Source organism: Equus caballus, chromosome 8 (assembly GCF_041296265.1).
Source record: "Equus caballus isolate H_3958 breed thoroughbred chromosome 8, TB-T2T, whole genome shotgun sequence".
NCBI lineage: Eukaryota > Metazoa > Chordata > Mammalia > Perissodactyla > Equidae > Equus > Equus caballus.
Window position 1 is genome coordinate 59,101,676 of NC_091691.1, and position 12,815 is coordinate 59,114,490.

Here is a 12,815-nt window from a genome sequence, read left to right on the forward strand (position 1 = left end):
TTTATCTGGAATCTAAGATGAATTATTGTTTTTACGTAAAAAGTATTTATTGAATAGCTAATATAAATTCCTTAATACTAAACTATATTTTGTTTCTTCTGTGTAATGCTTTAATGTTCAGAAATTCTATTTGTTGGTATTTATTTCAGATTATTTTGTATGACTATAATTGATATTGGAATTTGTTTTGGTTTGTTTTGTAAATTAGACCTTTATCAGTTTGCTGTCTTAGCTTAGAAAGCAGAGTCTGAAGCAAGGATTAAAGTACTGACACTTGAATTGCGAAGTACGAGTCAAGTTGAGGTGAGGAAACAAAGAGGCAAAAAAGATGTAAGTAAGTGACATGATGTCATGGGTTATTGTTGGCCATCTCCTGTTGACAAGCCAGGCAGAGATATGACAGGTAGCTCAGAAAGAGTGTTTGGTTTGCTAGGGTTACCATAACAAAGGGCCCCAGACTGAGTAGCTTAAACAACAGAACCATAGTTTCACTCAGTTCTGGAGGAGAGTAGTCCAAGATGAAGGTGTTGGCAGATTTGGTTTCTTCTGAGGCCCTTTCCCTGGCTTGCAGATAGTTTCCTCCATCCGTGTCCTCAAAAGGTCTCTCTTCTATGCGTGCTCATCCCTGGTGTCTCTGCATGTTCAGATTTCCTCTTATAAAGACATCAGTCACATTGCATGAAGGCCCGCCCTAATATCCACATTTTAGCATAATTACCTCCTTAATTGTCCTATCTTCAAATACAGTCACATTCTGAGATATTGGAGGTTAGGGTTTCAACATAGGAATTTGGAGGAGCACAGTGGAGCCCATAACACCATTTGAAGGAAACCTCTTTTGAACAGTCCACAGAAGGAAAGTGGAGAGAGGATCTTTTGTATCTTAAATCCTTCTCATTCTGCACTGACTAAAATTCATCCCAGAAGAACCTACCTCTTCCAAATGGTATCATCACAGAAGGCATCCATTCTAGTAGGCTCAGAGTGTGGGCCCGGCTGGTCAGAAAATCTAGGGAAATCTTCCACTCAGATTCCAGGCCTACCAAGAATATCAAAAACTCTGTGAAGCAGCACAGTTCAGAATCTGAGAAGGAATGGGTGATTGGTCTCTACGCAGTTTTCTTACCATGGTTGTCCTAACTTTGTGATGGGAATTGGGGAGCTTTCATTTTCTTTCTGAGTTAAATTGTACCGGAATTATTTATTCAATGAATTTGAAATTGTCCACTTGAGAAATCACATGAATATGACATTTTGGAGAAGAACATTCTTGGTTAACATTCTCTATTTGTTTTTAATGACGATTCATATATTTAAGGTGTTATAACTCTTCTTGAATCAATTTTAATAATTTGTGTATTCTTAAAAAGTTCCTATTACGTTATTTTCAAATGTATTTGCATTGCTTTGTGTGAAATTATGCCTCAAAAAGCCAAACTAATTTCCTCTTTATCTTTGAATATTTCCACTTTCTTATGTTGTTTTTTAAAAAAATTTTATTTATTTATGTATGTATTTATTTATTTTGGTGAGGAAGATTGTCCCTGAACTAACATCTGTGCCGATCTTCCTCTTTTTGCTTGAGGAAGATTGGCCCTGAGCTAACATCTGTGACAATCTTCCTCTATTTTGTATATGGATGGCACCACAGCTTGGCTTGATGAGTGGTGTGTAGGTCCGCATCCAGGATTCAAACACACAAACCCCAGATCACCTAAATGGAGCATGCAAATTAACCATTACACCACCCGGCCAGCTCTGCATTAATGTTTTTTAATCTATCACTTATAATTATTTCTTAATTCTAGTATTTTTTATCTTTTCAATTCATTAACTTCTGCTTTTAAACAACATATCTTATTCCTCTTTTTAAACCTTCACTATGGATTTTTTAGCAAAAACATATGTAACAAAAGAAACAAAATAATAGACCTTTCTTTCACTTTTATCTCATTTTGTTTTTGCATTAGCTAATGTGTTTGCTATTGCTCTTTTTACTTTAAAACTTTGAGCCAATTTCTTTTAATGATGTATTTGTTATGCAAATGCTTGTATTTTAAATCTGAGTACTCTTTGCTTTTAAGATACTTGAGATCAAACTTTTAAATGTATTAATGTGTATTGACATAGGAATGTTTGATCTAAAATCTTCTGTGGTGACCATTATTGAAACTCAGCTTTACTGGGAGTGCAGGAAGGGGCGGGGTGGGGAGACACTGTGGAATCAGAACACTACAATTTTTAGAATAGTTTGGAATATACATTGGTTCAAGCTGAACTAATCAAGAATTATATACCCACAAACATGCATTCAGTGCTCTCATTGAGGGAGCTAGCCGTTACAATACTTCCTTTCATTAATTAATGTCAATTTACCCTAAATGGAACATAAAAACCTGATGTTTCTTGGCGTAGTATTCATAAAAGAAAGGACTGAGAGGAGTCTGGACTGAATCATTGAATAAAATGCGTGTACAGCACATCTAATCACTCCCTATGTCCTTTACAAGGATCAGAGCATTTTGTAACCCTGGCCAGAGAATAATTGTTCTCTTTAGGCTAAAAATGCTGAAGAGAAAGTTTCATTTCCTGATGTCACTGACACTGAAAGAAGCTCAGCAAGATCGAGTTCACAGGACCCTGCTCCTCTGACCACAGGGGTGATCATACACATCGAACTAAGACAACATGGAAATTTGAAATTGAGTTGAGACCACAAAAATGGAAAGATTTCAGAGCTGAGGAGTTGGATAATGTTGTTCCAGGAAATACCATGAAAACACATCGCCTGAAAACATACCAAGATGTTAAATTCTTATCCTTTTTAAAGCTTGGTAATTCTGTTTTTCCTTTGATTATGTGGGCTAACCATTTCCTTTTGCTGAAGTTTGGCAGCGTTGGTTTCTTTTTTTGATTTCAAAGAGTACTTTCATAAGCTAATTTCAATATAATCACATTGTATGCAACTGCTATACTGTTTTCCCCCCAGAAGAATTCAATTAAGAAAAACCTGTCTAAAGCTATACTGATAAATATGTAATATTTGTCTTTCTGTAATCGTAATAATTTGCACTTCATCAAGGTTAGTCAGAATGTATGCAATAAATGTGTCTACCTGAATTATCTGTCTTTGAATTTTACATTGGCTTTGAGAGGTAGTTCCCTATTTCTTCTCTGTATGGGAGTGTCAGTGAAAAAAGAGAAAAAATGCCTGAACTATTTAGACACAGAAGTGTCTGTTTAATTGCTCTTGGGTTGTTGCTTGAAAGAATGAATGCTTATAATCTAGTATCTTGAAAAAACAACAGATCCTACAGTTACATTAGTTTAAGTCAAAACTAAAATCCAATATAAACCAATGTTAAAGAACAAAATTTGCTGTCAGTAAATTATATCATGACTTTAATCTCTAGGAGTAATTTTACATGAGTGTAAAATAATATTTGATCACAAAAACAGTGATTCCAATTTTTCGTGTGTTAATAGTTGGTAGGTATTTGATTACCTACTTATGAATTTGCATATTCAAAGAAGTTATTAAAGTATTTGGAATTTTAACTTTAGACAATGAAAAATGTATGTAAAAATTTTGTGCAATTCTGGATAAAACTGAAGAAAGCGAAGGTATGTAGATTTCAGTCTTTGGCATTGCCCTTTGGGAAACAGGTGTCAAGTAGATTAATTCATCTTAAGATTCTTTATTTGTAAAATGGTGAGCTTAATACTTGTCTTATTTCATGTATATTTTGGTATTATATAATAGGTAAAAGCGTTTTTAAAAATGAAACAATAGTGGAGAAACACCTCTAGAAGAAGAACTGAAAAAACAAATGTCTTTCCATAAATGCAATGAGAACACTGACAAAATTTGTTCAAATCAACCTTCTCAGAACTCTGGAAATTAACCAAAGACTTGTAAAAATCAAAGAAGCATTCATTCAAGAAAAATAGCTAAATCTCAGTAAGAATAGTGAGATTTGAAATGTTTTGACATACTCTATTTCCATCCTCCTTTCCTCAGCTCCATTATAAGCTGGAAACCAACAATCTCACAAGTATAGTCAACATTCTAGCAGCCACTGGAGGGGTCAGAATGAGTTGGAATCCTCCCCAAATTGCTGTCCCAGAGAATTATCACTATTTGATCCATCTGGACTCATCTGATAATTCCACTTCAAGGTTTGTCTTTATTTTATTTGACTTAGAGCTCTCTCTATGCAAACAGTTCTATCCCTAAAGTGTTTGTTGAAAATAATCAGCAGACATTGTTTAACATCATAGCTGACTGAAGTGTCAGTACAAGTCAGGACTATCAGGAGGCTGACCAAAATACTTAAAAGGAAAAACAGGGAATGAGGGGTCTTTGAAAAGCTCCAAGATATGTGTTGGAATCTAGAAGGCTCTAGCATATGCACAGCTGTGGGCATTTCCAGAAAAGATTGGAGAGGGCCATAATGTCTCTCTTTGACTGATCTTGACACTCTCACAGCAGGTAGTGAGGCTTAAGGCAGAGTTGTAGACTCTCTACTAGAGAATTGAGGACCTACCCCCAAAATACAGACTCCTTCAGCAAAGGCTGGGAGACTTAGTAGCTTCAGGACAATTAATGCAATGTCTATCTAGTGATTAGCTGACTACTAGGCTAATTGAGCACAGACTTCAGTGGTCACACATGTCAAAGAATGCAGACTTTAGAGAATTAGACCAAGAAAGTCACAAAGCAAACAAATAACAGCTAGAAGCTGCAACAACATAAAAATATCCTGGGGAGGAGAGAGAACCTGATTTGCAGAATGGCCACATTACTTAAAACCCAATTCACAAAAAAGTATATGAAAATGCAAAGAAATAGGAAAATAAGGCCCATATATCACAAAAAATAGAGTCAATAGGGACTATTTCTAAGGAAGCCCAGACTTTGGACTTACTAATCAAAGGCTTTAATTCTAAATATGTTCAAAGGACTAAAGGAAACAACATCTAAGGATCAAACAAAAATGAGAAAGATGTCTTGCCCAGTAGAGAATATCAATAAAGAGATGGAAATCATCTTTACAAAAAGAACCAAATAGAAATTATGGAGTTAAAAATATAATAACTGAAAGAAAAAATTTATTAGAGTGGTTCAATAGCAGATTTGAACCAGCAGAAGAAAGAAAGAAATGTTTATTTTAAGGCCCAAGGAAAACACTAAGAAAATAATTTTAAAAATATAATAAAAGAAAGAACAAAAAAATAAAAAGAAGTTATACCACAAAATACCTAGCTTAAAGACAGAAATCAAGGAATAGAAGAAAAACATGACAAACTTGAAGGGCATAACATACAATTCAATAATAAAAGTTGAAACCTTAATACTCTACTTTCAATAATGCACAGAACAACTAGGGAGAAAACCAACAAGGAAACAGAAGTCTTGAACAACACTGTAAAGCAACAGGATCTAACAACTATAGCACACTCCTCTAAAAGGAGTAGATACATCCTGCCCAAGTGCATATGAATATTCTCCAGGATAGACCCTATACTATCCATAAAATAGGCTCAATAAAGATAAAAAAGTTGAAGTCATACAAAGTATATTCTCTTACCAAAATGGAATAAAGTTAAAAATCAATAGTAGACATTAACAGAAATCCATAACAGCATTTTGAGAAATATACAAATATGTGGAAATCAAACAATACTTCCAAACAACCAATGATTCAAAGAAGAAATCAAAAAGGAAGTATGAAAATCCTTTTTTGGATGAATGTAAATTAAAAAAGGCAACATAAAATTATGGGATGCAGTTAAAGTAGTGAAATGTATAGTTGCAAATGATTATATTAAAAAAGAAACATGATCTCTAAGCAATAACCTACCATTCCATGTTAAGACGTTAGAAAAAGAAAGAGCAAATAAAAACCAATGAAAGTAGAAGAAAGGAAATAAAGATTAGAGTAGAAAAAGTAAAATAGGGGATAGTAAAACAATAGGGAAAAATAAATTGAACTCAAAGATATTTCTTTATAAAGATCAATAAAATTGACAAACCTAAAGTTTATGCTATGCTACACTGACCAAAAAAAAGAGAAGACTGAAATTACTAAAATCAGGAATGAAGGAGGAAGCATCATTACCAACCTTACAGAAATAAGAAGAATTGCAAGGTAATAGTATGAACAGCTGTATGCCAAAAAATCAAAGTTAGACTTAAAATTGTCAACATAATAAAAGCAAAAAGAAAACATCTAGCTTCTCATAAAAAAGATTACTCAATATAGCCAAGTAGTATTTATCCCAGGAACACAGGATATTGATTTACCAAATGAAAAGAAAAATCATAAAAGATACTATCTTAATAGAATAAAGAATCAAAAACACCTGATCATCACAATAGTGCAGAAAAAAACTTGACAAATGCCAATGCCCTTTAATAATAAAAATATTCAACAAGATGTTCAACTTCAACAACCTTTTATAGGCCATCTGCAAAAATCTCACACCTACAATCATATTTAATGATGAAGGAATAAATGCTTACTCCTTAAAAATCAGGAAGAAGACAAGATACTTTTTTATTGACATCTATCTATGTTTGTGAGAAATTGCTAGCTGAACCTAAGATTAAATATAGAGGTCAATAAAAAAGAATGAAAAGTCCCGAAATATAACTTTACATTTATGATAAATGAATTTTCAACAGAGAGGCACAGATTTCTATGGGGAAATAATAGTCTTTTCAATAAATGGTGGTAGGACAACTGGATATCTAGATGCCAAAGAATATATTTGAGCCCTTTATCACAACATACTCTAACTGAAAATGGATTATTTCCCTAATTGTAGAGCCAAAATGATAAATTTGTTAAGAGAAAACAAGAGTAAATCTTCATAAATTGGATTTGGTGATGGATTCTTAGATATAATACCAAAAACACAAGCAGTGAAAGAAAAAAAAAAAGAAAAGCTCGCTTCATCAAAATTACAATTTTTGAGCTTCAAAGAATTCTATCAAAAAAATAAAATTCAATCCACAAAATTGTAAAATATATTTGCAAATCATATGTCTATCTGTTAAGGGACTTCTATACAGAATATATAAATATATAAAAATATATACTTGTATGTAGAATGTAATAATATATACAACTCAACAATAAAAAGATGAATAATCCCATTAAAAAATGTACTAATGATATTAATATACATTTTTTATAGCAAAATATACTAAAGACCAAAAAGCACATGGAAAGATGGTCATAGGGAAATTCAAATCAAAAACACAAGATATCAATTCACACCCTCTGGGATGACTAAAATAAAAATATATAGATCATAACAAGTCTTCAGCCTGAACGCGGATAAATCAGATCTGTCATTGCTGGTGAGATTGTAAAAGAGTTCAGCCACTTTGCAAAACAATCTGGCAATTCCTCAAGTGGTTAAACATAAAGTCACCGTATGAGTGAGGAGAGCAGCTCTTAGGTGTATATCCAAGAGAATTAAAAACATCTGTCCAAAATTTGCACTGAATGTTTATAGTAGCATTATTCATAACAGCCACAAAGGTAGAAAAATCCACACAGTCTTCAAGTGATGAATGGGTAAACAAAGAGTGGTATGTCCATACAATGAAATATTATGTAGCCATAATAAGGAATGAAATACATTCTGCAGCATGGATCACTTTAAAAATAGTATGCTAAGTGAAAGAAACTAGTCACAAAAGACACATTGTATAATTTCATTTGTATGAAATGTCTAGAATAGGCAAATCTATAGAGACTATAGATCGTAGCTTAGTGGTTGCCTGGGGCTAGGGAGGGGGGGATAGGTAAGGGTGTGGGATTTCTATGGTAAGATAGTAGTGATGGCTGCGCAACTCTGTGAATATAGTAAATAGCATTTAATTGTACAATTTCATAGTGAGAACGTTATACTTTATGAATTATATTTTAATAAAGCTATTACCATGAAATCATAACAGAGCTCTTTGTCAAGTTTTCTTTGGGTGGTATATGTCTTAATTTTAAGGAATTGAAATAAATGAATTTAATATTGAATAAAAATATCTACTGCAAGTGAAAAGAAACAATTAGAAGATAGAATTTTCTGACAGTAATGATAAAATATCTGTGTATAAAAATACTCCCTCAAACTAATATCAATATTTATTTATATTAGCCAGCATTGATTATCTCATAAGTTCTAAGCAGTATGCTTAGCACTTTGCTTGATTTTTTCTCCTTTAATTCTCAGAACACTTTGAAATTTATTCTCTTCATTTTATACATTAGACATATTAGTGAGGTTAAATATTTCATTCAAGGTCTTACAGTTCATAAATGGCATCACCAAGACAAGAATCCAGATCAATTAATTGTAAAGCAAATACTCTTGCCTACTAAATTATAGTGTATTCTTTTTATTCAAGACTAAATGAATAACAAGCATTTATTTACAGCATTGATATTTTCACAGCTATCTTACAAGTTTTCCAGAGATTTATTGTTTGAAGTGGGATTTAATTGAATCCATGTTCCTATATCAAAGAAAAGGTGAGGAAGTGGATTTTCTGGATTTATTACCATGAGCCCTCTTCAACTCATTACACTACTGAACTAGCTGAGATCACATATCTAGGCGAATTGTTCATTTTAATATCTGTCTGCTTACATTGGAAAGCACCTACAGGCCACAACAATAAGCATTATTCAAATGAAAAGTAGAAAGCAAATCCTCAAGTAAACATTTAGGGGAAAGTAGCTAAACAAATAAATGCAATTACAAATGGGAATGTGGCGTTTTCATAGTGAGGCAAGATTAGGTAAAGACTTTATCTGGGATCTAAATTGTTTACAGTGGCTTTCCCCCAAACCAGTGATTAGGATTAGTGTTTTGATGTTCTGTTTAAAATCCTTTTACCTGAATTTTGGACAGTCTTACTTTGATGTGGTCCCTTTTTATCTGCTTCTTTAATTTCCTTTGAATAATTTACTTAATATCCATTTTATAAAGTCTCCTTGACTGATGATCATATAATCTTTAGAATTTTAGGCCTAAATCTTAGATGCCATCTAGTCCAACCTCTCATTTCACAGGAGAGGAATTCAGAGCCAAGATGAGTTAAGACCAACCCAAACATTTTCTCTTCAAAATATGAGAAGCTTTCTTCTGTAGGTTTCTTTATGGAAAAGACTGCTCAGTTTGATTACAAATCTATTTCAGATAAATGCTTGAATTGTTTAAATTTCATTTAAATTTACTCATTTTCCCTAGGATTTTCCTTCTATTCTTAACTTTCAGATTCTTTTCTTTTTTTTAATCTGAGCTATTTAAATAGATCTTATGCACTTTTTATTCATTCTTACATAAGTATCTATACAAACCACTTATCTGCCAGAACACAGGGTACAGGGTTTCTTTAGCCTCTCTCAGCGTTCTCTTCAGAAATAAAGGATTCCAACCCTCTAATCTTAGGAAATCTTTGACAGCTCAGCATTAAAGGGTTTTTAATAGAGTTTCTGTGCTGGAATAAGAATGGATATCCTCTTATGCCTTCTCTGTCTGGCTAGTTTATAATAAACTGTATTAGAATAAATTCATATTATATATAACATGTTATATATAATAAATTTATTCAATGTATAATAAATTATACAAAGAGCATAATTTATTCCCAGCAATTTGAAGCAGGCTGAGGTTCTCTCACAGTCAGAGAAAGCACTTACAAGCCTACATCTTCAATTTATCATGTATATTGTGAAAACTTTTAATATCCTCTAACTTTGCCATTGTTATTTGCCCTAAATTTGACTTGGAACAGTTTCTAAGTGGGGCTGTCATTGTTCAAATACAAATTGTACATAAATAAGAGTTCTGGCCTCTTCATTCATTTTATGCTTGCACAAGCTAAAATTATCTTACAACCCACATATGAAGGGTTTGAAAAGGTTAAAAGAACAATTTTTACCAGGATTCAGCTCAAAAATCTCCATAGGATCAGTGAAAGGCAAGAATGAAAAGTAGGCATTCCATTAACAGTTGTTCAATTGAGTTACAGAAGCTTTACTCAGACTTGGAGACTTTTTTCTTTTTTGTTCCCATTATCCAAACTAGTGAGATTCTACTCTAGCATAAGCTCATTCACAAACGTTCCACATTCTGAAGTTACTAAAATGTATAGATTTACACAAAAACAATTAGCTAAATTATTCCAGGTTGCTGGAAGCACAGTGCTTTCTGGGCTGCTTTGGAGCCATTATAGCCAGAAAAAAATGGAGTCCCGTGAACAGTGACTGGGCTTTATTTTCAGGAAGAAACCCAGAATCACAAATAAAAATAACACGAATTTTAAAGATACCCTAGAAGAAGAGGACGAGTTCCTTGGGGAGTCAAAGAGAAATAGTATTCTGCTCTAATTAGGAGCTTTGGTAGCAGTCTATTAAGAACTGAGTGATAGTTTGGGGGCTGGCCTGGTGGTGCAGCAGGTAAGTGCGCACGTTCCACCTTGATGACCCGGGGTTCCCTGGTTCGAATCTTGGGTGCAGACATGGCACCGCTTGGCAAGCCATGCTGTGGTAGGCATTCCACATATAAAGTAGAGGAAGATGGGCATGGATGTTAGCTCAGAGCCAGTCTTCCTCAGCAAAACGAGGAGGATTGACAGATGTTAGCGCAGGGCTAATCTTCCTGGGGTGGGGGAAAGAACTGAGTGGTAGTTAATTATAGACAAGCACAATGAAATTGCATATGGCTTAAAATGTAATGAATATGTGAATTGTTTATAATTTACCGATTTTATTTTTATACACCACACCAATTGTTATTAGGCTCAAATCAAGTTCTGGCCATTAAAGAAAGAACAAATTTTCCTAAGCCAGTAAAAATATCACTGAATAAGACAGAGGCCAATGAAGTGAATTATTTGAAGGATATTAACAACTACTTACTTCATTTCTGTCACTTCCTTGGCTAAATTCCCTACTTTCAAACTCTTATTTCTTGTTCTCCAGTGTACCCTTAGTATATCAACCTTCCTCCTCATGGCTCTTATCTCTCCGATGTATGTCAGAGTGAACATAATGCCTGCCCACTATGATATATATTGATTTTTGTCTAGGTTCTGCTTGTGGCATCGACAACCTGCAAGTAAGATGTGCACAGCTATTTCCATAATGTGTTCTTAGTCCTGCTCAGCTCAGAAATTTTTGTCCTAACAAAAATGCCATATTAAAATAATCTATTGAAGTACTGTTAGGAGAAGGACTGCAGACTCTCTGTTTGCCTTAATTTTCCCCAATTTGCAATGAGTAAACCAGATTAGTGTGCTTTCAAAAAGTTTAGATCAGGCAGAACTCTGGTTGCAGCAAGTTATTTAGAAAATGTACATATGTCATTATTTCAGCTGCTTAGGTCATTTCTGAGAAACAGACTTGAATTTTATTTTTCATTGCAACATCCATTATGTAATTATTTTCGAATCATATAGATGTATTCTCAATGGATTATTTGTCTTAAATTTTAATTAACATTCATTTGTAAAGAGAGCTCTACTTTCCCCCTTTATTCAGGTTTCAAATGGGTCTCTATAAATACAGCCTGTATACAAACAAGAAAAGAAAACAAACCTTTCCAGGTAAACAACAGCAGCTTGTCTCCAACATTCACCCTGTACCTTCCCCGTTTGCTCTGAATTTTTGTTCATTCTCATACTTTGTGATTCCTTAATTCCTTGACTTTTTGGCTTCCGTATATAGCAACAAACCTTTCTTATTTTTACTAACTGCCTGAACTTTTGTATGTCCCTGTTAAATATGTTTCTGTTGCTCACTTTGGTTTTACATTCCATCATTTTGTTGTCAGAAAAACTGGCATCAGCCACTGATTCATAACTTCAAACCTGAAGACCAGCTTTGCAAAATGCTAGGCTCTGGGGAAACAATGAATAAAACTTTATACTATTTCCTTGACAACTTATAATTTCACTTGGGAGAGCTGTATTATCAGAAATTGTATTTTAATTCTTAATTAGTAAAGATTCTACTTTTTACAACTGTCAAGTATGGGTGCATTTAGAGTAATATAACTAATTAAAATTAAGACATAAATATTATAAATATTACAAAATATTATCAGGAATATGAATATTGTATAACAAACTATCCATATACATAGAAGGATTCTGATATTAATAATTAATATTTTTGTGTGCTTACCCTGTGCCAGGTACTATTCTAATAGCATTAGTCACTTGTTGCTTAATGATGAAGAGACGTTCTGAGATGTGTCTTTAGGCGATTTTGTCATTGTGAAAACGTCATAGAGTATACGTACACAAACCTAGATGGTATAGACTACTACATACCTAGGCTATATGGTACTAATCTTATGGGACCACCATCATATATGCACCCCATCATTGACCAAAATGTCCTTCTGTGGCCCATGATATATATTAATTAATTGATTCTTGCAATAACTTCATGAGATAAGAACTACTATTATTTCAGTTTTACTCATGAGAAAACTGAAGCAGAGAAGTTAAGCAACTTGTCTAGTGTTTTACCTAAACACAGCTAGTGAGTGATTGAGGTTGGGTTAAAACGCGGGTGATGTAACTCCAGATCTCAAAAGACTAACCACAATGCAGGTCTGAGGATTACATTCAAGAAATAATGCTACAGAACTTATCAAATCATTTATCTTTTCATTAGGTTAATATTATGGAGTATGAACAATGTGCCAAGCATTTTACTACACTGGAAGAAGAATGAGAATAATATAGGCTTGAGTATTTCTTTGGAGCTTAAAGTTTAGTGGAGAAAAGA